The 24,405-nt window shown below is 46.9% G+C and overlaps 1 protein-coding gene across 3 annotated transcripts in view; it reads right to left on the bottom strand.

Moving 5' to 3' along the window:
* SLF1 (SMC5-SMC6 complex localization factor 1) overlaps positions 1-24,405 on the bottom strand; it is a 673,081-nt gene that overhangs the window by 543,555 nt on the left and 105,121 nt on the right. The window lies entirely within an intron of this gene.

The raw sequence follows: 24,405 nt of genomic DNA, 5'->3' as shown, positions 1-24,405 counted from the left end.
GGACAGTAGCCATGGCCACTGTCCTCTGACCCCTGTAACGCCCCTAAATCTTGTATTTAAGGGTTTCCCTGAACCCAGCTCGCCCGATTCCTGATAACCTCACTAGAAGAAGGACTGCTTAGCTGAAACCCCAGCAGAGAAGTAAAGGCTGTCGCCAGCTTCAAAGAACCTGCAGAAGAAAGGCGATGCGTCCTGCAGGTCCAGCGACCTCTGGAAAACCTCCAGAGGACTGCCTGCATCACAGAGGATCAAGAACTCCTGTGGCCAGCGACTGTGTCCAAACAGGAAAAGAAGAAGAAACTTTTTATAAAGGACTCCCACCTCACTCCAGAAGGGTGAGTCTGCACCCAATGCCCACGGCCTGTGTCCAGGTGGTCCCCCCAGCCAGAGATGGTTCCTAGGCAGTTCCTAGCAAGGGCTCAACCTGGGTTAACCTCTCCACCCCTACAAGATTGAGCACCTGCAGAGGGAATCCCGAGGACCTCACTGACCGCGAAAGCTCTGGACTAAGATATCCAACGTCAAAGGACCCTCTGCACCCACAGCCCCCAGGCTTGGAGAAACCAATACCCTGTGCAGCAGCGGTCAAAAGGTGGCCCTCTTCCCTGTCAGACCAGTGGTGTGCCCGAGACAACCCCCGGGACCTCGCCTGCAGCCTCAGAGTGACCCCCGGGGTCCCCTCATAGACCAGCATTGGGAGCCCGACATCCTGTTTGCACCCTGCCGCCCCTGTGCCGCTGAGGGTGCGTGGCTGGTGCCTACCTGTGGCCCCTCCAGCGCTCTTCTAATCCCCCCCTGGTCTGCCCTTTGAGCCGCGGGTACTTACCTGCTGGTAGACCTGATTCCGAAAGTTGAAATTACTGGGTGGACATAGAATCCTTTTGCTGTTAAGGCTCAGACACTGCTCCTAGGATGTTTTTCGTTTATTGTTTTTCCAGGGTCACATTTCACTGTGCTACAGGAGTCAGAACTTAGTTATGTCTTCCTTCTTGTCTGATTTGTAATGAAGCTCGACGTGCAGCAAGGACAGCGGGTGACCTCCAACTGGTGGATGGCATATTTTTATCAGGTTATTTTTAGGACACGATTGGTGCATGTTAATCTTTCCAGTTCACATTCTCTGCAAATGTCAGGGGAGTTGCCATAGTAATTATTAAAGGCTTACAGTAGCAAATGCTTGCCTCCCACTGTGATACAGAGGGCAGATTTATTATTCTCCATGGCAACCTCAAGTGGGAAAGGGTCACTATAACATATGTATTGTGGGAACACTGATATCCCTGAGCTGTTCTCTGCTATTTAGCATAAGATTTGTACCATGGTGCACTTGACACAACCTTTATCTGGCAGGCAGGGGTATTTTAATGTGGAATTAAACCCAGACAGCTTGGCTGACCCACTGAACATGACTTACTAGATATTTAGGTACAGCAGCACCATGAGAAATAGAAGGCTCTTAAATGGTGCCAGGTCGCACATTGGTTATTGGCAAATATCTTGAGATATATGCGTCTGGACTGAAACTATCAACCAATCAGTTTTTATAAAGCGCAACTACTCACCCGTGAGTGTCTCAAGGCGCTGGTGGTGAGTCTGGGCTCATTCGAAAAGCCATGTCTTGAGGTTCTTCCTAAAGATGGTGAGTGATGGACTTTGTCTGAGGTGCGTGGGCAGGTTGTTCCAGCTCTTAGCTGTGAGGTAGGTGAAAGATCTTCCTCCGGCGGCGGTGCTGGGCGGAACAGAGGGGTTGGGCGGTGTTATGGAAAGGGATGCGATGGTTCAGGTAGGCCGGTCCGATATTGTGAAGGGCCTTGTATGGTTGGGTGAGTAGTTTGAAGTTGATTCACTTCTCCACCGGAAGCCAATGGAGAATGCTCAAATTTTGGGAGATGTGTTCCTGGTGGGTGAGGTTTAGGATGAGTCTGGCTGCGGAGTTTTGGATGAGTTGTAGTTTCCTGATGTTCTTTGTTGTGGTGCTGACGTTGCTGTAGTCGGGCTTGCTTGTGACTAAGGCGTGGGTGATTATCTTGCGGCAGTCGACCAGGATCCATTTGAAGATTTTGCAGAGTTGGCGGAAGGTGTGCCAGCAGGAAAGGGTGACCGCGTTTACCTGTCAGGTCATTGATAGGGAAGAGTTGAGGATCATTCCTAGGTTGCGGGCATGGTCAGTCGGAGTAGGCGGGGCGCTGAGCAATGTGGGCCACCAGGAGTCGTCCCAGGCTGTGGAGTTTCCGGAGATGAGCTCGGTCTTGTCTGAGTTGAGCTTGAGGCTGCTCTCCCTCATCCAGGCGGCGATGGCTTTCATTCCAGTGTGAAAGTTCCTCTTAGTTTTGGCCGGGTCTTCAGTGAGGGATATGACGAGCTGTGTGTCATCGGCGTATGACACAATGGTCATTCCGCGGTCTCTGATTATGGCTGCAAGCGGGCCCATGTAGATGTTGAAGAGCGTTGGGCTGAAGGAAGATTCCTGAAGGACTCCACAGCTGACTTCGGTTGGTTTGGATATGAAGGGTCGGACCCTGACTCTCTGGGTTCGTCTGGTGAGGAAAGAGTGAATCCATTGCATTGGGGGCTTTTCCAAGGATTCCTGCGTCGTGGAGTCTGGTGCATAAGGTGCTGTAGGAGACCGTGACAAAGGCTGCTGAGGTCAAGGTGTATGAGTGCTGCGGCGTGGTCGCGGTCAAAGTGTGTAGCTGCAAGAAGAGCTGTCTCCGTGCTGTGGAAGCCAGACTGAGAGGTATCCCGAGAGGTGTGCCTCGACGAATTGTCGCAGCTGGGAGTTTATGGCTTTTTCCAGGACTTTGGCCAGGTAAGGGAGCAGCAAGATGGGCCGGAAACTCTTTAGCTCTGATAGGTCCGCTGTGGGTTTCTTCAGGAGGGGACGGACTTCGGCGTGTTTCCAATCTTCGGGGAAGGTGGCTGTTTTGATAGAGCAGTTCAGCGTCTTGAGGAGTTTGGGGGAGATAGATGCACTGGCTCTGTTGTAGATGTGGTGAGGACAGGGGTCTGTGGGAGCTCCGGAGTGAATGCTGTTCATGATGATTTCAGTCTCTTCTGTGGTAAGAGGGGACCAGATGTGGATGGTTTGGGTGGGTTCTGGGGGGCTGGGTCGGTGGTAGGTTCTGATGTTGGGTGTGTTCTGCAGAAGAAAGCTGTCATAGATGTCCTTAATCTTGTGGTGGAAGAAAGAGGCCAATTTGTCGCAGAGGTCTTGCAACGGGGGATGTTGGTGGCTTCGGAGGTAGGATTGGTGAATTAGTTGTTTACGTGAACAGTTCTCTCGTGTTGGGCGGGGAGGTGTTGATGCGTTCATAGAGTGCAGCTTTTTTTGCGTTTTTGATGCATTGGTGATGGGTGGCAATGGCGGCTCTAAAGAAACTAAGGTCTTTGCTGGTTCTTCTGTTTCTCCATTTCTTCTCTAGGCGCCTGCAGTTGCATTTGGATTCTTCGAGTTCGGTGGTGAACCAGCTGGCTTTTTTGGGGATGCGCTTGATCGCAGTTGATCTGAGGGGGGCAAAGAAGTTGGCGCATTCGGTGATCTAGGAGTTGAGGTTGTGTGCTGTGGCATTGGCGTCGTCGGTGGGGGTGATTTGACAAGGGTTGTAGTGAATTGCTCTTTGGTGATTTTGTTCCATTTCCTATTAGGGGCCCTGGGGACGCGGAGAGGCTGGTGCGTGCAGTGGTGGCTAAGTGTAGGCAGTGATGGTCGGTCCAGTCCGGGGAGGAGACATTCTTGATGGGAATCCGGTTGCTTGAAGTGAAAATGGGGTCTAGTGTGTGTGTCCTGCATCATGCGTGGGTGCGGTGATCAGTTGTCTGAGGCTGAGGGTGGCGAGATTGTCAAGTAGAGAAGTGGTGTTTCGGTTGTGCGGTCATCGCAAATTCAAGTTGCCCAGGAGGAAGTAGTCGTGGACGCCAGGTCGTGCGGGGTGGCGAGGTGTCCCATCAGCTGGGAGGCCAAGAAAAATCACTTCGCAGGAGGGGAGGGGAAGAGGCGGGACCACAGGGGCAGCAGTGGCACGGGGAGAAAAATGTAGAAAAAGAGCCTGAAGTAAAGAGAAATAGAGCACAGACAGAAGAAAGAAGGCAGGAGGAAAGAGAGGAAAAGAGTAAAGAGAGGAAGATACCTAAGTTCAACAACAAGCACCTACCCCAGATGCTACCTTATCATGCACATATTGTGTTGTCACTCTTGCTGACTGAAGTCAGTGTATTATTACATGGAGCTTCTCCCAAATGCCCTCAAAGATCCCCTATTCAGTCTGAAATCAAGACCGAGGTTGTATCATTTTTTTGCCTGTAACATGGGCTCTGTAAATGCCCCTGGCTTATTCGGCAAGCTTTCAAAGCTTATATTCATGGGGCTTCCATATCATAACAACTGAAAGTCCTTTGGGCACTGCGCAACTAGTTGCTTTGCAGCACCACCTCCACAAGTCCGAACTTTATTACTTTGCCAATGGCAAAATGCACCACCTAGCTCAGTTCTATATCTGCTTTTTGGAATATGACAAGACCGATATGCAGGAAACCTCTTACTTACATAAAGCAGCTACAGTGCAATGCTTTAGCGAGGGAGACAGGACAGGTAAAACTTTGGCTGTTCTATTTAAAAAAGAAGTGGAGTAGCTCATATGTTACTGAGGGATGAAAGAGGTAAGGCCTACAACTCTGCGCCAAATATTGTGCAGATGAAGCTACAGTTCTATTCTGCCCTCTACCGATCCACTCTAGGTGTGTCCACAGACAGATTTACAGAGTACTTCGACTCCATACTGCTGCTCTGGCTAAAGACCGCCCATCAGCAATATCGAGATATTTCTTATGAGGAGGACAACATAGTTTGCCTGCAATAGCTTGCCTGTAATAAAGCTGCCAGGCTTGACAGACTAACTGCCCAATTTTAAAAGGAATATGCAGAGATACTGGCCCCATATCTTCTTGCCATGTATGAGGCGGCTAGAAGCATTGGCTTCCTCCCTCCCACTGCACAGGAGGCCCTGGTTGTCATCATACTTAAGCTCAATAAGTCATCAAACTTGTGTGATTCATATTAGCCCTTTTCCATGATTAACAAAATCGTAGACAAGCTCGTTGCAGACAGACTCCTTCCCTTGCTTCCTGATGTTGTTCGACCTGATCAGTTCAGATTTGTTCCTGGATGCTTAAACTCTCATAATCTCTGAGCACTGTTGGCCTTGCTTCAAACAATACAACCTGAGCTGCAGGTGGCGGTAATGTTTTAAGCTGCAACCAAGATCTTTGACTCAGTAGAGTGCCCATACCTGTTTGGCGTGTTTTGCTGGATCAGGCTCAGCCCATCTATTCTTCAGTGGATCGGGCCTGTGTATGTACTACCTACAGCTATACTTCATGTTGACAGTACAGTCTCTGTCCTAGTCATATTCAGCAGAGGCACCCAGCAAGGATGCTTGCGTGCCCCGATTTAGGTCAGTCTTCAAATGGTGCTGCTCGCAAATTGACTTCAACAGCATCAGGCTGAGCGTGGCTTTAACTACATGCCCTGGAGACTGGTCATATCACTGTACGCAGATGATGTGACACTATATGCTACGCACCTTGAAGTCAACCCTTTGCCTATGTTTGTTAAATTCAGTGGTCTCACCCAGATAACAGTCTCTTGGTCAAAGTCAATGATCTTCCCCTTGACATCTTTTTACAACCCACGTTGCACTGGAGTTCCCTTTAAAATGGGATGACATGCCAATTCCCTACCTGGAGTATGGGTCTGTAGAGATATTACACAGATATGCCAGGAAAATTATGTCAGGGCCGTTGTCTGGCTGGAGGAATGGGTCCCCACTTCGTCCAGGGTGCACTTGTCCCTCGCAGGTAAGGTTGCTATTGGAAAGATGGCGATCCTGGCCAAGTTCCTCAATCTGTTAGTAAACATTCCCTTCCACCTAATGAGAGTTCTTGACCATCTCATCTCTCCTGGTCGCCTTAATATGGGTCCGCAGACAGCCACATCTCTCTTGACTCTGCTGCTTGAGCAGGACGGGCTCTGTACGCTGGACAAGGAAATATACTATTACTATGCACATAGTCTCTATGCTCATTACTGTATACACCCCACACCATTCCAGCCACATATTGCTGTGGAAGTGGACACTGCCACAACCTTGTCCATTGGATACAATGGTCTTTGCCCCTGATGCATCCTAGGAGGAAGATCGACACTTTCAAACATGTGATGTGGGTCTGGAACTGGTTGCGTGGCAGAGTCGGCCTGGATGGTCTTTACTCCGCTGGAATGAAGCTGGATTGAAACCTAGCACTGCTTCTCAATGGGGATAGAGAGGCACAGCAACAACTAAGGCGATTGTGACTGAAGAGGACCGGGGACTTGTAGTCTACTGGCACATTTATCAGCCTACAGAGTATTCAGGGCAGGATAAACTGCACGCCACTGACTATTCTCATTTATCATAGACTACGCTGCAACTGTAGAAAGACTCATGGCTCTGTTCCAAGGGAGCCTGTAATTCTGTCAGCGCTAGTCGAAATACGAAGCTCGCCCTCTCCTAGGAAAGTAATTACAAAACAGTACACTAGTCTGTAAGATAAAGGCACTGCTGTTAAAGCTAAGGCGAGGGAGAAGTGGCAGACAGATTTGGGAGATGAACTTACTGGGGAGAGCCAGTAATACTTCTGAACTCAGACCGCCGTGCTGTCACCTAACCACAGGATGCGTTGAATACACCTCAAATTCCACACATGCTCTATCAGACTCCTGCCAAGTTACACTAGATAATAAGACTAATTGCTGATGCCCGCCAAGGTGTGGTTTGCCGGAGCTTATTTTCTACACTTGGCATGGCAATGCAACAAGGTGGCGATCTTCTGGGCCTTAGTATAAGATTGCCTAGCGAATAAGTGCTTAGATCGCCTTTGGTGGCTGTATTGGGGTACATTAAGGATACCCCTGCAGACATTCGAAAACTTACAGTCATGATGTTATTTGCTCAGAGAAGAGTGGCAATGCACTGGGGCCAACAAGCTAACTTGACAGTGAATATCTGGTTAAAACATATGTCCCATTGCCAGCAACAACAACTCAAAGAATACTGTACGCTCATGCCTGCTGGACGCTGCCCCAAGGAGATCTGAGGCCCACTTTGCCTATATCTAGCAGTGTGAGACGAAGGAGCTAGCTAAACAGCATGCTAGTATAGGGATTGCTGGGCAGGTGAGCAGAGCTGGCTGTGGGGCACTGTCTGCGTGCTGGGGGTTGTGAGACTGCTCCCACGAGGGCGCAATAGGTATGCAACTATGCAAAAATAACACATTAGAGCCAAAGGCTTGTGTGACCGGGTGGCCCCGATCTCCGTGTCGGATCAAGAGGCCTCCCCCATGCCGGAGGAGGCCGGAACATCACTTCCGCGTTCCCACGTCACCATGGGAACGCGTTCACAGCGAGGCACGCATAGGGAGGTTACCGGGGCAACCTCCGATGACGAGGAGAGTTCGGATTGGCCAAGAGGAGAGGAAGGAGGCCAAAAGGGGCGGAATTCCCGAGAGAAGAGAGAGGAAGGAACGCGAGGCGGCGGCGGCGGCGGCGAGGAGAAGCAGAGAGACAGAGAAAATTACCAGAGAGAAGAAAAGCCCCAAGAAACCCAGGACGAAGACAGCGGACCTCGGAGGAGCAGATCCGGTCTCGAAGACGGGAAGCCTGGACCGATCGGCAACCATACCGGAGACCGACGCGAGGAACTCCCCAGAGCCAGCCACGACCCCGGAGGGTCGTGGCTCTGGAAGGTACAGTCTTTGTGGGCAAAACGAGGGGCACTTTAACAGAAGAGAGCTGGGGAAGGGAGGGAGGAAGGGTGAGGGGAGGACAGGGTGGGAACTAAGGGACACCTAAAAGAGCACGTGGAAACCACCCAACCCTACCGCGCACGAGTGAATAAGATAATAAGCACTTACCTTCCAATCCTCACGGACACAGAATCACCCCCCCTTCCAGTATCCCATTCCCCAGTAGTTAGACTAAGAAAGGACGTGAATGCATGTGGTCATCCCACTTACAGTAGATATTTGTTCCTTTTCCCTTTATGGTTGACGACGGGATCCTACGAGGACGACCACACACAGTACCAAAGCAGAAGAAGAAGAGGGACATACCATTAGAAGGGAGAAACTCACCACCCAAAGGAGAAACAGAACTTAAACCATCTAAATATCCATAGTACCTTTTTTCAATAACCAATAAAAATACTTACCGTAAAACCAAACATACCTCTCCCGAGTATCTATACTGTGGGGACTGTTACAGTGGTGTCAGAAGTGGGATAGAATTACGTATCCTGCCTTAACAGTCCAAACAGTATACACAATGAGTAAAAATCCGTCATTAGAGACCATGGTCAAGCAATTAGCAGAAGGGCAAAGACACTTACAACTGGTATGGGAAGCCCAACAGCGAGAAGCCAAAGAAGATCGAGAAGCCCTACAATCTGCTTTAAAGAGTCAGGCAACCATACTTGCGAATAATCAGCTAGTACATGAAACGGCGATGAAAAAGCTCACGGAGACTATTGCCGCTAGCAAAGTGCACCCAAATGTTCCCAGTTCGGTGCTACAGAAGTATCAAGAGGGAGAGGACCCAGAATCCTTCTTTACAAACTTTGAAAGAGTGGCATCCTCTGCCCTGTGGCCGGAAGATAAATGGGGACAGTATGTCGCCCCCTTGTTGACCGGTCTCCTGCAATCAGCATACCAAGCCGCGAATCCAGGAGGTCTCACACCTTATAGAGATATAAAAACCAGCATACTCGAAAGGGTAGGACGATACCGAGTACTATCGGGTTAGATTTCGTAAAGTTAAATGGGGCACCAACGAAGATCCCCGGACCTTTTATTTTCGAGTCAAAGACTTAGCACTGAAGTGGCTAGGCCATATTGGGAGTAGCCGAGAGGAGGTTATCACGACTATTATATTAGAACAATATCTTGAAGGACTACCACCATCCACAAAACACTGGATCAGGCAACACCCAAAAGTAGATACCGAGACAGCTATCGATTTAGCCTGCGCTTTTCATCGTTCTACAGATATCAGGAACCTCCCAACTCGATCCACCCTTAAACAGGTCCTATCGAATCCAAAGACCTTTGCGAAAAACCCACACGATCAGCTAGCCACTCGTAGATTTCCTGAAGCACCACCTGCAACGGGACCCCAATGCTATAATTGTGGTGAATGGGGACACATTGCACGTATGTGTCCCCAGAAACAAGAAATTGGGGAACCAATGGAAATAGGAATGACAAGACGTAGGGTACTGTGTACAGGAAGAGGGGCACTGAAGTTCAAGACAATGATAACAGTTAATGAAAAGAATGTGTATGCCCTTGTGGATTCAGGCTGTAGCCAATCGGTAATTAGAAAAGACCTGGTCGACGATGACACAGAAGTAAAAAAATGGGTGTCTATCTGCTGTATACACGGGGATAAGGCCCAATATCCCCTAAAGGTACTCCAGATCGGGTGGGGTCGCTATCGAGATTTCCTGCAGGTGGGAATAATGCAACAATTAATCGAGGAGTGTATCATTGGAACGGACTATATACACTTCCAAGAGTTGTTAGACCACGTCAGAGATAACAAGGTATCCCAGGACTGGTGGATAGAGGCCCCTTTTTCAGATAGCAACATTGAATGTTCAGTAGACCGCAGAAAATTATCCAGAAGAGAAAAACGACAAGAGAGAGAGCAATACCGGAAGGTATCAGGTGCCAAGCCCATCGAAGAGATAGTGGCAGAACTACATGAGGCTCCCAGTAGCTTTTGCCAACAACAAAGAGAGGACCCCTCCCTTACCCATGCTTGGAGGTCGGCGGTAACAGAAGAGAGTGAGGAGGTGGGTCCCTATTTTTTAGTACAGAAAAACCTGTTATATCGGGTGACTACCACCAGGTCAGGAGTACGTAAACACCAACTTCTAGTACCTACAGCCTATAGAGAACATGTTCTCACCTTAGCTCATAATCAACCAGGGGGGGGACACTTCGGGAGAGAGAAAACCGAAGAGTATTTGCTCAGGCGTTTTTATTGGCCGGGAATATATGCACACATACGAAGATATTGCACACAATGTCCACGATGTCAGTTAACCGAACCTGGGAGGCCTAAGAAGGCACCTCTTATGCCCCTTCCGATTATCGATGTCCCTTTTAAAAGAATAGGAATGGACTTAATCGGACCCTTGGTTCCTTCATCAAAGGGACACACCTATATTCTAGTTATTGTGGACTACGCCACCAGATACCCCGAGGCTATTCCCCTCACCAGCATGACTACCAAAACAGTTGCACAGGCTATGATCAATGTTTTCGCTCGTCTTGGGTTTCCCCATGAGATTCTTACAGACCAGGGTACCCCTTTTATGTCCACCTTAATGAAACAGGTCTGCAAAACGTTAGGTATTGCTCAGATAAGAACCTCCGCTTACCATCCTCAAACGGATGGACTGGTCGAACGGTATAACCGAACTATTAAAACGCTACTCAGGAAGATTGTCCATGAAACCGGGAAAGACTGGGATCAAAAGTTGCCGTTAGTATTATACGCAATACGAACCCATGAACAAGCATCCACCGGTCATAGCCCGTTTGAGTTGGTGTTTGGACGCCAACCTAGGTCCCTGTTAGACATGGCTGTGGAAACCTGTGAGGCAGAGGCGGAGGAAGGGGGGACTCCTTTGCTAGAATATGCCCAAAAGTTAAGAACACACCTACACAGATTATGGATTGAAGTACATGAAAACATGGAACAGGCACAACAAACCCAAAAGTCCCACTATGACAAGGGAAGTAAATTACGGGTATTTCAACCTGAGGATCAAGTCTTACTAATGAGACCCACCTCTGAACACAAACTTCTGGCAAAATGGCAAGGTCCCTATCGGATAGTCAAGGCAGTTTCCCCCGTCACCTACCTGGTTGAAATATCATCTCGTCCACAGAAAACCCAAATATATCATGTGAACATACTTAAAAAATGGGAGGCACCCGAACAACCAAACCATAACGTAGGAATGGGCCAGTTTCTATGCACCAACAAGACACTAGACATTGAATTCTGCCCTACCACACCAGCCCCGAAAGATAATCTACCCTCAATTGACGAAACTTTAACTGAGGATAAACAACGGCAAGCACATAAGGTATTAAAACAATGGCAAAGATTGTTTTCAGAAAAACCAGGCAAAACTTTCCTGATACACCATAACATCCGAACCAACCCCAATACTATCACTAGAGTAAGACCATATCGCATTCCCGAAGCCAGAAAACAAATAATCGAGGAAGAAATCAAAAAAATGTTATCCTTAGGAGTAATAGAACCATCCACTAGTCCCTGGTGTTCGCCGGTAGTCCTAGTGCCCAAACCTGACGGTACTGTCAGGTTTTGCATAGATTTTCGCAAACTTAACTCAAATTCTCTGTTCGACACCTACCCCATTCCCAGGGTAGATGACGTTCTTGAGAAACTAGGGAAAGCAAAATACATGTCCACAATTGACCTAACAAAAGGGTATTGGCAGATTCCCCTAGCTACCCAAGATAAAGAAAAAACGGCATTTTCCACCCAGTCCGGGTTGTATCAATTCTCCGTATTGCCATTTGGGCTTCACGGAGCACCAGCAACCTTTCAAAGACTCATGGATAGGATTTTAAAACCCTATCCTACATTCTCGGCTGCATACCTAGATGATGTTGTTATTTTCAGTGAGACCTGGGAAGACCATCTAGTACATCTACAGCACATATTCCAGACTCTCACGACAGCCGGCTTAACTGCCAATCCAAAGAAATGTATTATAGGGAAAACCGACATCTCTTATCTAGGGTATCGCATAAAACAAGGTACCCTACAACCACAAACGCGGAAGGTTGATGCCATTTTACATGCACCTCTTCCCCGCACTAAAAAGGAGTTGCGCTCATTTTTAGGGCTAGTGGGCTATTATCGGCGGTTCATTCCCCATTACTCCACCTGGGCACCCCCTCTTACGGATCTCCTCATGAAACACCATCCCAATCGGCTTTTACCTTTTTCTGAATCACAGAACGCAAGTTTTGAGCGGTTGAGAGCCTCATTAACCTCCGTCCCCATCCTCCACTGTCCTGATTTCTCAACACCTTTCCACCTTTCCACCTTTATACGGACGCCTCGGATGTTGGGCTTGGGGGTGTTCTGACTCAACCGGATAGCGAGGGTCTGGACCATCCCATTGTCTACATCAGTAGAAAGTTATTTCCGAGAGAACGTAGCTATCCCATCATCGAGAGAGAGTGCCTGGCCATCAAGTGGGCCGTGGACTGTTTACAATACTATCTACTGGGTCGGCCTTTTATACTATTCACAGATCACGCTCCCCTCACTTGGCTAGCTGCACATATGGATTCAAATTCTAGGATACTCAGATGGTTCCTTGAACTTCAGCCATTCTCCTTCCAGGTTCGCCATGTTCCGGGATCCCAGCAGGCCCCCGCGGATTATCTGTCTCGGTTTCCCCTGTCGTCTCCTGTCCTGGAACAGGACAGTTCTTGGGGAAGGGTGTGTGACCGGGTGGCCCCGGTCTCCGTGTCGGATCAAGAGGCCTCCCCCATGCCAGAGGAGGCCGGAACATCACTTCCGCGTTCCCACGTCACCATGGGAACGCGTTCACAGCGAGGCACACATCGGGAGGTTACCGGGGCAACCTCCGATGACGAGGAGAGTTCGGATTGGCCAAGAGGGGAGGAAGGAGGCCAAAAGGGGCGGAATTCCCGAGAGAAGAGAGAGGAAGGAACGCGAGGCGGCGGCGAGGAGAAGCAGAGAGACAGAGAAAATTACCAGAGAGAAGAAAAGCCCCAAGAAACCCAGGACGAAGACAGCGGACCTCGGAGGAGCAGATCCGGTCTCGAAGACGGGAAGCCTGGACCGATCGGCAACCATACCGGAGACCGACGCGAGGAACTCCCCAGAGCCAGCCACGACCCCAGAGGGTCGTGGCTCTGGAAGGTACGGTCTTTGTGGGCAAAACGAGGGGCACTTTAACAGAAGAGAGCTGGGGAAGGGAGGGAGGAAGGGTGAGGGGAGGACAGGGAGGGAACTAAGGGACACCTAAAAGAGCACGTGGAAACCACAAAACCCCACCGCGCACGAGTGAATAAGATAATAAGCACTTACCTTCCAATCCTCACGGACACAGAATCACCCCCCCTTCCAGTATCCCATTCCCCAGTAGTTAGACTAAGAAAGGACGTGAATGCATGTGGTCATCCCACTTACAGTAGATATTTGTTCCTTTTCCCTTTATGGTTGACAGCGGGATCCTACGAGGACGACCACACACAGTACCAAAGCAGAAGAAGAAGAGGGACATACCATTAGAAGGGAGAAACTCACCACCCAAAGGAGAAACAGAACTTAAACCATCTAAATATCCATAGTACCTTTTTTCAATAACCAATAAAAATACTTACCGTAAAACCAAACATACCTCTCCCGAGTATCTATACTGTGGGGACTGTTACAGCTTGAATCAATAAATTGCCAGTAGACTTATCAGTCCTTCACATCCCTATCATCCGAGGAACTACTGGAGGTGGTCGAGGAGGCACAGGGTCGCGGCGAGCTCCCTCCATAGATGAAGGAGGGACTCATTTGTATAATGTTAAAATCAGGGGGATCCCACGGAGTGTAAGTCCTATAGGCTGCTGACCATGATTAATTCGTGTGCCAAGATCCTGTGTAAGGTCCTGGCTTTGCATTGGCAGGGGGCGATTAGTCTTTTGGTCTACGAAGACCAGTGCAGCTTTATACCAGGTCGCAGTACAGCCTTCAGCTTAAGGCGTCTCACCCACTTATGGCAGTAGGTGCACAACTTTACTGAAGGCTTGGTCTTGGATCTGTGGACATTGCCAAGGCCTTTGATACCCCCAGAATGGCCCTACTTGATAGAGGTGTTACACCGGATGGTTTTTGGAAGGAATTTCTGTGCATGGGTAAAATTACTCTATAGAAATCCTCGAGTCTGAGTTTGAACTGTCAAGATAATATCAAGGACTTTGAGATACAAATGTGGCACCAGACAGGGATGTTCACTGTCACTCCTTTTTGCAGTGACCTTGGAGCCACTAATCATCAAGCTGCTAAGGGAGTTGGAGGAGTGGGGGATCTGATTGGGTGATGCTATGCATGTAATCTCACTTTATGCAGACAATAACCTCTTTTATTTTAAGGAGGCAGGGGGAACGGGTTCTGGCATTAATGTTGCAGCTCAAAAGGTTTGGGGAAGTGGCAGGACTGAGGCCATCATAGTATTTTATTCCCCAAGTGCTTTGGCACAGATCCCTATAGATCGCCTACCAGGCCTAAGAATATGATGGGAACAGGACAAATTTAGATATCTGTGTATCATGGTAGCAGCAATGGTGGAGACATAGTATTCCAATAATGTTGACACAATGTCGGAGGGCTTGCGAATGTTGGTCCAGTTTCTAGGCAGGCTTTCCACTGCCCATCATGGGGAGAGTGGCTGTTGTGAACATGGTGGCCCTTTCCAGGTGTCTATATGCCATCCAAAACCCGCTCATCCCAATTCCAGGGGCTGCGTTCAAGCACCTGAACAGCCTTTTGATAACAGCAGTTTGGAAGAGCAGACGAAGCTGTGTGGCCCTAGACATATGAAAACTCGAACAGGTAGAAGGAGGCTGGGACTGCCTGATATGGAATGATACATTTTTACATATTGCATGGCAGTGTACCAGTAAGTTGGCATAATGGATGGTAGTGTTCAATAGGATCTGTGTAGGAATGAGACTACTTCTGGATCCATCCCCTAACAGTGCCTATAGTGGTGTGTCCCAAACGAGGAAAGATAAGGACTAAGTTCCTCAAATTGACACTCCTTCTGCAAAAGCGTTGAATTGCAGTGGGGTGGTTGGATATTCACGGGCCAGCGGTGGACCAGTGGGAAAAAGATACAGTAGAATGGGGGATGGCAGAGGAGAGATGTTAGGCTCTCATGTAGGGATGACAAAGTGATAGGTAATCTAAAAGCCAGGGGTGCAATACTAATAAGCTATGAGGGCAGACGGATGCAAGAGGTTGGTAGACGGTTTCTCCAGAAGCATCGGGGAGCACTTCCATGGAGACAGAGGTTGCACTCGAATTGGAAAACAGAGGAGACAGAGAAGAAAGGAGGGATGCATGAGAGATCCACGGATTAAGGCAAGGTTGTGAACTCTACTGAGCATTCACTGTAGAACTGTGGGGGGAAATATGGTAGAGGTTGAACAGAATAGAGGCGCAGGCTGTCAGGGCTAGCCAAGATAAAACAAACACACTCGGGGACTGGTTAAGGAATGCTGCACAGATTTTTAAGGTGTGGTATATTTGTATGTACCTTATTAAGCTAAATCAGAAATAATTAAAAAAAAAGTTTGAACCATATGTCGAAGGCCATAAGTTTCAAACAAGGCACCAATAATGTTGCATTGCACATAGCACATACGTATGTATCATATCTGCTGCTCCTATAGGTTACAGGTTTGGAACTTTTGCATTTTTTATTACGGGTCTGAGAACAACATCTCACAAGGTCTTTCTTCGTTTCTCACATATAAAGGTAGCTACAGTCTTTACAAGAATGTTAGCACCCTGAATGTGATCTATCACCGTAATGCATTGGGCTTGAAAGCTAATACTGGAGCCCTCAATAAAATTAGATATCAACAAAAATAATACACATTTAGAGTATTAGCAAGAATATGGAAGACAGGATTCACTGATTAATTTAGATGAGCTTAGAATATGATGAGCTGATTTGAACATTCAGGTGTACCTCATGATGTACAGCAGAAGACACAGATCACAGACAGATTTGTACTTTGTGGGTTTTGTCAATTGTTCACAGGTCTTAGTTTTTGCAGTGCTGCGTTTCAGGTGGTTCACCATCATTTATCCATTAATTTCACAGTGACATAGGTGAAAGATAGGAATGTTTATATAGAGCTATACAGGGAGACATAATAACATCACTGACCACTCAACGTGCCAGATGAGAGGAAGACATAGGAATTCCCATAGATGACAAGAGTTGGGCAAGAGTCCCCAGAATATCTAGGAACGCCAGATTTAGATTAATCCATTTTTACAAAGTGCACAGAGCTTACCTCACACCTAAACGTCTCAATAGGTTCTTTCAAATGACGTACGTGAAATGCCCATGTTGTGGGACAGTTGGTGCCACATTATTTCATAGGATATGGGCCTGTCTGGACCTACATGCGTTCTGGACAGGTGTCACAGAGACACTGGCATAGGTAGTAGATAAAGATATCCCTCATGACCCTGGATACTGTTTACATAGCAACTTCCCACACACAGCTAAGGTTAAGACCACTTGTAAATTTCAGGACCAGGGGATTATCCTGACCAAAAGAGAAATCACTCGGAACTGGAAATCAAAGAGAGGACCTAGAATGGACACCTAGAGATGTGAATTGGAAAGATGGGTGGAATAAGAAGGCTGAACACTTTTTTTTTAAAGTAGCAAACCAGGCTTGAAGTTTCAAATAATAACTTGTAATTATGAGATGATTCAATGGACCTTTTGGAATCTTCTGCCAATATGAAACAATTGTATAAAACTCAATTAGTACATCTTACCTCACCCTACGTTGACTGGAATGCCTCAGCATTGCCCACTACTTGGCGCTATTGCACTAGAAAGCTGGGTGTGTGAGTTACACATACTGTTTAATCTGCCAAGCATTATTTGAGGATGAGTGATTTATAGCACATAAGACATTCAATGGAGGTAGCAGTTTGTAGCTCAAGAATATTAAAAATCTTCAACTCTCGACTGTCACAGAGAATAGCAACTTCATTTGTGGCCTTTTGAACTACACAAACTTTGGAAAGTATGTTAAGTATTCACGTACAGAAATTAGCTAAGAAAGTGATCAACTAGAACATCTAGTATGAACAGTTGCGGCTCAATCGTTTAGCGCTTTTACTTTTCCCAAATAATAATGTTTAACCCCATAAGTGCGACGCACTACCTCCCTGGTGCGGGTCACGACCAGTGGCCGACACCAGGGAGAGGGTTAAAAGTGGGGAAAAAAAGGCCAAAACGGCCTCCCCCGATGCCAGGGAGGCATCGGTGGAAAGGGGAGAATCTCCCCTTTCCATCGATGCCTCCCTGGCACCGTTTCCTGGCCATAGATCGCAGCGCGACTGCGATCCATGGCCAGGAAAGGCCCTTAGACACCAGGGATCTTCTTTGGAGGGGGAGGGGGGGGGGGGGTTGGCCCCCTTGCAAAAGGGCCACCCGTGGGGGCACTATTTTACAGAAATTGCGCCCCCCAGATAAAAAAAAATTAAAACCAAAATGGCGGGGTTGGCCCTCTGAACACGGGCCGACACCTGGGGGATAAAAAAAGAATCTAGTTTTCCCTTGGGGTGGGGGGGGGGGCAGATCGCCCACCCAGGGAAAACTAGATTCTATTTAAAAAAAAAAATAGAAAATGTTGGGGGTCAGCCTTTAGGGTGACCCTCTATGGGGCCATTTCTTTTTTTTATTTTTTTATACATAAGTGCTTTGCCAAGGGAAAGCATACATGTATGAAAAATAAAAGTTATGTAGAGAGTTAGTGTCTTGCTTTCTTTCGCGCTCTCTCTCTCTCTCTCTCTCTCTCTCTCTCTATATATATATATATATATATATATATATATATATATATAAATAAATAAAAACATATATATATATATACACACACACACACACACACACATATATATACAACACAAATTGGTCAAAAGATTGTTGCACGGCGCACTCCACTGCCGGTGCTCGGTGACGGAGGAGACCAACCTCGAAAATATTTTGTGAACAAGAATCTCACCGCACTCCACGACGTTCAAATTGACATGTTTTATTGCAAGTATAAAAAATGAAAGAAAAGAGGGACTAATTTACCGTGATCAAGACTCCTTGAGAGTCGAAACGCTTAAGTGGCTGTTGCTTGCAATAAAACATGTCAATTTGAACCTCGTGGAGTGCGGTGAGATTCTTGTTCACAAAATATATATATATGCATACATGTATGTCTTTTCTCTAGTGGCAGTTGCCATAAAGTAGCGCAGATGGTTTATTGTCCTGCTGCAAAGGATATACATTTATATGTATTTAGCTGAGTGGATTAGTAAAGGCAAGCATTACCTGCGCTTTAAAACAAATGTTATGCGAGGGGGACTAAGGAGATATGAGCGGCACTTTTGCTGGGTGGTAGTGAGGGAATCAGAAGAGGAGGTAATGGGAGGCAGAGCACCAAAAATGAATGTCACACTGGGTGCCACCAGCGCTGAAGGCTGTGATGATGGGTATGTGGTAAGGTGAAGTAATACATTCTTTTTTGTTTTTTTTCAGTGTTTTCAGAGAATCTGCCGAATTGGAGAAGAAGTGAAGGTAAGGTGACGACATTTCCTATTGTACACATCATACCCACAAGCAATTTTGTGACTATCTGCCTTCTACGTAGGCTAGTAATTTAGAGGGACAGTTTAGCCAGTAGCAGAGATGGCGTCTCGTTGGATGACTGCTGATCAAGCCCTAACTAGGGTTATGGAGGACAGTTCTGATGTAGGCTCAGAGACTAAGACAGCAGATACTGAGACAGCATCTGAGGGAGAGGACAATGGGGCAGAATCTGGGAGTGATTTTTCAGTCAGCAGAGTCCCATCCGACAACACCTCTTCCAGTGAGTCTGAAGGAGACAACGACGACAGCCGTGCTGTCCCTTCGCAAGCACATTCTGTGCAGCGGGACAACATTGGGTTAGCCGAACCCAGAGAGCAGGTGCTTGCTGCCGCAAGCACAGAGAGAGTGCTCTCTTGGCAGCCCCCCTGTTTAGTTCAGCCCCAAATTCCACCTTTTACTGGCGATGCTTGATGTAAAGTCGATACAGCTAACTTTTTGCCAATCGACTACATCCATCTATTTTTGGATGTTGACTTCCTTCGGAAAATTGTGCAGCAAACAAATTTGTGTGCAGACCAATTTCTGAGGGAGCATGGAGGCACTCTAGGGCCCCGTTCTAGGGCACACCAGTGGACTCCCACTTTGCTGGCGGAGCTGAAGATATTTTTGGGCCTTACGCTCAAAATAGGGTTAGTGCAGAAACCCACCTTCCAGTCCTACTGGACGACTCGTTTTTTGCGAATGCAGCACATGCTGCATTTCAATGAGAATTCTGCTGCATTGCCCCGGGACCATCCAGACCATTACAGGTTGTTCAAAATTCGGCCTGTCGTGGAACATTTGTCTGCCAGGTATCCAGAGATCTATACTCCTGGAAAGAATATAGCAGTCGATGAGTCCTTGATCCTGTAAAAAGGACGGCTGCTTTTCAGACAGTACATTGCAAGCAAAAGAGCTTGCTATGGCATAAAGCTGTACATGCTGTGTGAGAGCTCTTCTTGCTATGTGTACAGCTTGAGAGTGTATACAGGGAAGGATTCTACCCTAAACCCTGTAGGTTGCCCTCCCGCATTAGGGGTCACAGGTAAGATTGTATGGGAACTAGTCCAGCCACTTCTTTACAAAGGTTATAACCTTTATGTGGACAATTTCTATATAGGAGTAGAGCTGTTCAGTGAGCTCTACAAAGCTGGCACTGTGACCTGCGGTACAGTTCGTTGTAACCGCAAAGGATTCCCGCAGGAGCTTGTTTGCAAGAAGCTCCAGAAATCAGAGGGTACTGCATTGCGTTCTAACGAAGTGCTCGCAGTCAAGTTCTTGGATAGGCGTGATGTATACGTGCTCACTACAATTCATGATGAGAGCACTTCTCCCATCACGGTTTGGGGTCAGATGGCCGAAGTCCACAAGCCCATCTGTATCCTTGATTACAATAAGTACATGGGCGGAGTGGACAAGAACGACCAGGTTCTTCAACCATACAATGTGTGTCGTAAAACTCGCACTTGGTACAAGAAACTGTTTACCCACCTGATTCAGATGGCAACATATAATGCGTATGTTGTTTATCGTCAGACAACCACAGGAAGACTCATGACTTTCCTTGACTTCCAGTTGTCTGTAATTGAAAGCCTCACTGCTGTTACAGAAGCAGCAGCAGCCTCAACCTCATATGTTCTGGAGGATGTGGCAAGGCTGCAGGAGCGACACTTTGGTGATCGCATTCCTAAAACACCCAAAAAGGATCGTCCATGTTGTCACTGTAAAGTGTGCTTGAAGCATCTCAAGCGGCAGGAGAGTCGGTATTACTGTCCCCAGTGTCCATCACAACCAGGCCTCTGTATCCCTACTTGCTTTACGTTGTATCATACTAAAGCAAAGTTCTGGGAAATCGACTGAGGTTGAGCTGCCGTTGGGTAATCCTTTCTGTGGCAGTGCATGATTACCGAACGTCCATGGGCCACTGCTTCGTTAGGCAAGGAGCCACAGAATTTTACTTCATCTACTTCATCATGGACTTCCTTTTGGACTGCTTGAGAGCTAAATCCACTGTCAGAACATGGTTGGAGTTCTGTTCAATTAACATGCATTATATTTCCCCTACTGCATATACTAGTGGACAGAACATATGCCACATTGTCACAGAGTACCCGTTCTTCACCAGCATGTCTACCTTACTTTCAACGGTAGATATGCTCTCTCAGTTCGAGGAATCACTTTGTACGGCATACTTGGAAACCCCCAACTTGCATCCACAAACTAGTATAGGTTCACTTGGCAATTATACAGGATTAGCCAGGACTCTGATGAGAACAAAGACATGAATGGGTAAGGAAAGCTTTTGGTAGGTGTGCATTCACAGGGTTATTGCACAGGTAGAATGCAGATAGTAAAGGTAGTACAGATGTACATCATCTATACCTATGGATTCAAACCCATTGGTGCCATCCCAGCACTGAAGGAGAATGACTTGTATAGGTCAGTGTTTGACCTGCTTTTCATGTTCATCCTCCATCAGAACTTAGTAGATGTTCAGTTTGCTGTATAAATGCATTACAGTCGCATCACTGCACATAATGTTGGCTGGGACATATGCTACGTTCTCATGGACTCCCCTGTGTGCCAAACACTACCCTTTTTCATAGCCTATGACCTTCTCTTTAGGTAACATCATGAGAAATCCCCAGCATGTCTCCCTTAGTTTCAAAGGTAGGTATGCTCACTCAGTTCGAGGAATCGTTTTGTACGGCATACTCGGACACCCCCAACTTGCACCCACAAACTGGAAGGAGTTGGATTTAGCACAGAGAGTGCGTTAAAGGCGCATGAAAAACATGTCTTCCTGAGCCTCAGGTGGCTGTCACAGGAGTCATCAGTAAAGGTTTGTTACGCATGCATTTGGTAATATTAAGGAAGGAGGAGGAAGTTACTTGACAGGTGGTAAAATGTAGTCAAACTCATTCCGTTCTGTGGCGTGTGAATGTGATGGGCCCTTGGTCTGGCAGCGGTAAGTTAATGTGAGTGCAGTGATTGGTTGGATTGGGCCCGTGGCCGGCGATATGAAAGGGTTGTTTGTTGTTTGTGAATGGCGTGTGAATGGACCATAAAGAGGTTGGTGCCTGGACGCAGCTTTATGGCCCACCTTCAGAAGGCTTGGTTTCAATATTCAGATACTTTGATAAGTATTCATGCTTTGAAACCATAATTTCTGGAGGTGCTAAAACCAACCAGTGTGAGTGGTGGGTTAACTTTAACAAACTAGTACCAGGGGAGTCCAAGGGTGCAGGACTTGCGTGGCTCTCACGAGTTTCCCTTCACCCAGAATCCCCTTGAAATCACAAAATGTGCTTAAAAAACACATTTGCCTTGCATTCCAATGAGCAGAAGTCCAGGGATCTGTAGGGAGCCACAAGTTCCAGTCACCAGCGAAAAACTGCCTCACTTTAGTGAGTGGGTAAGTGACCACAACAGGAAAGTACCCAAAACAGATTGTGGAGACATTAAAATTACCTACCACAAAACAGCCTCGTTTTTTAAGACAGTCACCTAAGTATTTGGTCCTGGGCTCGGCAGCCATATAGGGAAACCTACCAAATGCAGACATTTCTGAAAACTAGTAACCCAAGGCAGCCCACATAAATGTGGCGTGTTTGGATTTAACAACGTTTACTTACTCAGAATACCCTGCAAAAGTGAAACGTTGATAAAACCACTATTTTTCCTTTCTTTTTTATCACAGAAACTACAGGAATGTGCAGGGATCCTCAAAATTCCTACCACCCAGTGTTTCCCCACTTATCCTGATAAAAACACAACCCTGCTTGTGTGCCTGCGCCTAGTGCCTGCTTCAGGAATGGATCACTCCAGGGTTAACAGTAGCCCCCATGCAAGGACTACCATTGACCCTTGTGTGATCCATTCCTGTCGCGGGCACTAGGCCTACCCACACAAGTGAGGTACTATTTTCATCGGGACACTTGGGTGAACGCTGGGTGGAAGGAAATTTGTGGCTCCTCTCAGATTCCAGAACTTTCTGTCACCGAAATGTGAGGGAAAAGTGTTTTTTTAGCCAAATTGTGAGGTTTGCAAAGGATTCTGGGTAACAGAACCCGGTGCGAGCCCCACAAGTCACCTCATCTTGGATTCCCCTAGGTCTCTAGTTTTCAAAAATGCACTGGATTGGTAGGTTTCCCTAGGTGTCGGCTGAGCTAGAGGCCAAAATCCACAGGTAGGCACTTTGCAAAAAACACCTCTTTTTTCTTTGAGAAAATGTGATATGTCCACTTTGTGTTTTGAGGCATTTCCTGTCGCGGGCACTTGGTCTACCGACACAAGTGAGGTATCGTTTTTATCGGGAGACTTGAGGGAACGCTGGGTGGAAGGAAATTTGTGGCTCCTCTCAGATTCCAGAACTTTCTGTCACCAAAATGTGAGGAAAAAGTGTTTTTTTAGCCAAATTTTGAGGTTTGCAAAGGATTCTGGGTAACAAAACCTGGTGAGAGCCCCACATGTCACCTCATCTTGGATTCCCCTACGTCTCTAGTTTTAAAAAAAATGCACAGGTTTGGTAGGCTTCCCTAGGTGCCGGCTGAGCTAGAGGCCAAAATCCACAGGTAGGCACTTTGCAAAAAACACCTGTTTTCTTTGGGAAAATGTGATGTGTCCACGTTGTGTTTTGGGGCATTTCCTGTCGCAGGCGCTAGGCCTACCCACACAAGTGAGCTATCATTTTTATCGGGAGACTTGGGGGAACATAGAATAGCAAAACAAGTGTTATTGCCCCTTGTCTTTCTCTACATTTTTTCCTTCCAAATATGAGGCAGTGTGTAAAAAAGACGTCTATTTGAGAAATGCCCTGTAATTCACATGCTAGTATGGGCACCCCAGAATTCAGAGATGTGCAAATAACCACTGCTTCTCAACACCTTATCTTGTGCCCATTCTGGAAATACAAGGGTTTTCTTGATACCTATTTTTCACTCTTTATATTTCAGCAAATTAATTGCTGTATACCCGTATAGAATGAAAACCCACTGCAGGGTGCAGCTCATTTATTGGCTCTGGGTACCTAGAGTTCTTGATGAACCTACAAGCCCTATATATCCCCGCAACCAGAAGAGTCCAGCAGACATAACAGTATATTGCTTTCAAAAATCAGAGTAAAACATAAAGAAAAATGGCTGTTGTTTTCAGCTCAATTTCAATATTTTTTTATTTCAGCTGTTATTTTCTGTAGGAAAACCTGGTAGGATCTACACAAATGAACCTTTGCAGAATTCAGAACTTTGTTTATTTTTAAAAAATATTTAGCTTTCTGGGATCCAGCATTGGTTTCACACCCATTTCTGTCACTAACTGGAAGGAGGCTGAAAGCACAAAAAATAGTAAAAATGGGGTATGTCTCAGAAAAATGCCGAAATTGTGTTGAACAATGTGGTTTTCTGATTCAAGTCTGCCTATTCTTGAAAGATGGGAAGCTGGTGATTTTAGCACCGCAAACCCTTTGTTGATGCTATTTTCAGGGGAAAAACCACAAGCCTTCTTCGGCTGCCCTTTTTCCAATTTTTTTTAAAAAACCGAACTTTTTGCTCTATTTTGGCTAATTTCTTGGTCTCCTCCAGGGGAAACCACAAACTCTGGGTACCTTTAGAATCCCTAGGATGTTGGAAAAAAAGCACGCAAATTTGGCATGGATAGCTTATGTGGACGAAAAGTTATGAAGGCCTAAGCGCGAACTACCCCAAATAGCCAAAAAAGGGCTCAGCACTGGGGGGGGGGGGAAACGGCCCAGCAGCTAAGAGGTTAATGCTTAATTTCAGAACAATGTCAGAGTATTTATCCTTTAGTGAGTAATTATTCCTTTTTCGATTAACAGAATTCCTACAGCTTTAATACTTTTGCATGA

Source organism: Pleurodeles waltl, chromosome 1_1, assembly GCF_031143425.1.
Source record: "Pleurodeles waltl isolate 20211129_DDA chromosome 1_1, aPleWal1.hap1.20221129, whole genome shotgun sequence".
NCBI lineage: Eukaryota > Metazoa > Chordata > Amphibia > Caudata > Salamandridae > Pleurodeles > Pleurodeles waltl.
The sequence above is the reverse complement of the archived record's forward strand: the minus strand, read 5'-3'. Positions and strand labels throughout refer to the sequence as shown.